Genomic DNA, 4,868 nt, shown 5'->3' on the forward strand with positions numbered 1-4,868 from the left:
AAATAAATAAATAAATAATAATAAAAACTAGAACTGCCACTTTAAAACTGCTGGCAGTGATGACCGGTTTACTCGCACCCACTTTTGATGCAACCCCACTGTTGATACAACCCCACTTTTGATACAACCCCACTTGTGATACAACCCCACTTTCATTGGACATGCTTTGACACAACCCCCCCCCCCCCCCCCACACACACACACACACACACACACACACATCCCCCCTACCCCCTCCCACACACACACCCACACCCCTCCCCCCACACGCACACCCCTCCAAACACACACACACACACACACACACACTCACACCCACACATCCCTCCCCCACCACACATACACACATCCCCCCCCCCCCCCCCCCCCCCACCTACACACACACATCCCTCCACCCCCACACACACACATATCCCCCCTACACACACACACACACACACACACACACACACACACACACACATACCTCACCCCCAACACACACATACACATATCCACACACACACACACACACACACACACACACACAAACACGCGCACACCACTCCCCCCACACGGTCACACATATCCAGACAAACGCACATCCCCCTCCCCCCACCCCCCAAGACACATCCCCCACACAATCCCCCGACACACAACCCCACCCCCCCACCCCCCACACACACACATCCACACACACATACACACACACACACACATCCCCACACACACACGCACATTCGCCCTACCCCCCACCCACATACACACACACACATACATATCCCCCCACCCCTAACACACACATGCACACATCCCGCCCTCCCCCACCACACACACACACACACACACACACACACACAAACACACACACATATCCCCCACCCCTAACACACACACAAACACATGCACACATCCCCCAACCGCCCCCCAACCCTAACACACATGCACACACACAAACACCCCCACACCCCTCCCCCCACACGAACACCCCTCCACACATACACCCCCCCACACACACAGATATCCACCCGCCCCCCTCACACCCACACACACACACACACATACACACACATACACACACACGCACATCCACACATCCACGCACACAAACACACGCACACATCTCCCCACCCCACTCCCAACACACACACACACACACACACACACACACACACACACACACACACACACACACACACACACATATCCATCCCCCCCTCCTCCACATGCACACCCCAACCCCTCCACACACACACACATATCCACCCCCCCCCCCACACACACACACACACTCACACACACACACACACACCCCTCCCCCCCCCCCCCACACCCACACACACATCCACACATGTCAATCCATGCACTGATTGCAGAAAAAGCCATTTTAAAAAGAAAATTAACCTGAAATTGCAGACAGAATTATTTATTTTATCTGAGAAGCTAAACGCTTCTTCTTCTTCTTCAGGCGCTCATAACTTTGAGTGAAATACGATCGAGTTAAAAATAGTCAGAATTGGAGCAAATCTGTTTCATTCGTTTGTTAATATGCCTCACCTATTTATAATTCTGCAATTGGAATTTCATTTGTTGTTGAAATGACCGCGGGAGATCGCGTTATCGTGAGCACGTTCTGGCAGGGACAAATTGGTGTGTTTCTTCTTCTTTCAACAATAAAGACTTATAGCTTCGAGACCGTACATCCAATCATCTTGAAATTTTGCACACTTGTTACTCTTCATGACTCCTACTACAGTATGAAGTGTCACGTCGATCAATAAAGCGATTCAAGAGATATCCATTTAAAAAAAAAAAATTCGTTTAATTAACGATATCTGCCAAACCACGTGACCTATCGCAAATTCTAAAATGACATTTTAGTAGACTGACATGCTGAACAGAGCTGTGAATTTTCTCCTCGATTGGATTAAAAATGAGGGAGGAGCTAGGTTTTAAAGGTTCATGCTTAAAAACGTCATAACTCTGAAACCATGTGTCGGATGATGTCGTGCTCGCTGACTTTTTTGTTCGTCATGGGTATGCGATTCTGCCTGCCAAGCTTGGGCTCGATCCGTTCAGCCATTGCAGAGAAAAAGGGGTTTTCGTGTTTTCACGGAAAACAAGATGGCGGCCGAACCACGTGACCTGCGACGTCATAATTACCATTAAAATATTCTACCGACCGAGTCCCTCCTGTGGTGAAAATTTTATCTCAATCGGCCCTATTATTGCAGAGAAAATGTTTTTTAAAGGAAATTAAAACTTAAAATGGCAATAGCACTGAAAGGACATAGCACGTGGCCTGGAAGGACAAAATGGTGTGTTTCTTCTTCTTTCAACAATAAAGACTTATAGCTTCGCGACCATACATCCAATCATCTTGAAATTTTGCATACTTGTTCCGCTTGATGAGAGCTACATTCGATTAAAAATTCAAGTCGATACATGCAGTGGTACAAGAGTTACAAGCTTTTTAAAATTTAAATTCCATTATTTATTGTGGCCAAACCATGTGACTTATCAAAACGTCTCAAGTAACGTTGAAACATACCCCCATGAGGAACATTTGTGTAAAGTTTCCACTCGATATCACCACAAATTATGGAGGTGATTCCATTTCTAGTTTGAGCTTTAAAACGTCATAACTCTGAAACCATGTGTCGGATGACGTCGTGCTCGCTGACTTTTTTGTTCGTCATGGGTATGCGAATACGCCTGCCAAGTTTGGGCTCGATCCGTTCAGCCGTTGCGGAGAAAAAGGGTTTTTTGTGTTTTTTCACGAAAAACAACATGGCGGCCGAACCATGTGACGTATGACTTCGAAATTTTTTGCAATCTGAGTTTTTTTTAACGAAGCATCTGGGGAAAAAATCTCATTTTCGGGGGAGAAAAATTGTGTTTGACGAATTCTAACCTCTTAACGTTAGCATTTTTGATATACTCAATACACATGTTTTTTGTTCCCATTGCAGAGTTCTTTAGAATGAGCCATTCCTCAAATTTTTTCATTAAGCCGTTTCGGAGATACAGAGGGGCAAAGTTGAAGGTATTTTACAAGATGGCGCCCATACCACGTGACCTATGACGTCATCATTAGCATTTAAAAATTCTACGACCCTAGCCGATCATTTGATGAAAATTTCCTGTCAATCCGACCAGCGGTTGCTGAGAAACTTAATTATGAAGTTTTCGGAGGTGCAAAATAGGGTGGAAGAATAATAATAAGAAAAACTCTAGCAGTAATAATAGGTTACTCTCCATTTCATGGAGAGTAAACCTAATTAAACGTTTTTTTCCCCAAAATTTTGAAAAAACTTTTTTTTGCCTCAAACGCTCACTGGCACTCACTTTTGAAGATCCGTTTGGCCATCTCTGAGAAACTCGTGACACAGACACACACAGACATACATGTCTGTTATAATTTACAAGATGAATTGAGTAAAGGGGTTTATCGCTTTAAGTTGTGGATGATCCTGGGATTGGTGTTGTTATACTTAAAATGCTTCCTTCCTCATTGTCGTAAAATCAAAGTTTTATTTATTTATTTACAGTGTATCTGACCTCTCTTATCAGGTTTTTGTGGTGGGTGAAATTGGCGGGGGTGTGTTTGAAGAGGGTTTTTATATCCATGTATTATCATATTAAAATGGTGCCTTGTACATTTTAAACAAGTTTAAAAAAAATGGTATTCCCAATCTTCCTCTTTCGTATGCAGCACCAGACTGCTGAGTAGCATCACTGACTGTGCCGCTGATGCGGTGCCCCAGTCAACACAACACCGTTGGTCCAACGAAAGTGCTGACGTTGCTCCAACGTTGGCCCAACGGTGTTGTGTTAGCCGGTGCCCCTTGTAGGTCAGAGCAGGAATGTGTAATTTGTTCATGGTGCCGGTGATAAGTCGCCTGCTCTTCACGATGGACACCGTGGGATCTTTCATGTCTATCAATTAATGCTGGCAGACGGGATGCCCATTTGACGTCCATCCGAGGGATGGCACACACATCGATTGATTTATAGGCCCAATTATAATTATAATTCTAAATAGACTAATATGCTTTGCCTCCCACCTCCACCCCCTTCTCCCCTTTGTTCGTTTCCCTCACTTTCATCCTCCGATTGCCAGGTGGGAAAGCGTGTCACGATGAAGGATTTCTGGTTGTTTTACAGTTCTTTGTGTTGTGCTAACGATAAAAGGTTATTTGTTTGAGCTTGTGGTTTGTACAAGCAGAAAAGGTAGTATAACAGAAGCCTGGAAAATGCTCATGCTGTGAATGAATTAATTACCAATATTGTCTCTCACCTGTGATGGCAGGTGTGGGCTTTAACCGTCATTTGTTGAACCCAGCTGTTTGCAACTGGCGACACGAATACATATTTACATCAAACTGTGTACTTACGAACACTGTGGGTGAGAGCTGGGGATGGATGTTAATGTATGATCACTGTGTATGAGAGCTGGGGATGTATGTTAATGTATGAACACTGTGTGTATGAGAGCTGGGGATGGATGTTAATGTATGAACACTGTGTGTATGAGAGCTGTGGATGTTTGTTAATGTATGAACACTGTGTGTGAGAGCTGGGGATGTATATTAATGTATGAACACTGTGTGTATGAGAGCTGGGGATGTATGTTAATGTATGAACCCTGTGTGTATGAGAGCTTGGGATGTATGTTAATGTATGAACACTGTGTGTGAGAGCTGGGGATGGATGTTAATGTATGAACACTGTCTGTGAGAGCTGGGGATGTTTGTTAATGTATGAACACTGTGTGTATGAGAGCTGGGGATGTATGCTAATGTATGAACACTGTGTGTATGAGAGCTGGGGATGTATGTTAATGTATGAACACTGTGTGTGAGGGCTGGGGATGTATGTTAATGTAT

Source organism: Myxine glutinosa, chromosome 5 (assembly GCF_964187855.1).
Source record: "Myxine glutinosa chromosome 5, kmMyxGlut1.1, whole genome shotgun sequence".
Taxonomy (NCBI): Eukaryota; Metazoa; Chordata; class Myxini; order Myxiniformes; family Myxinidae; genus Myxine; species Myxine glutinosa.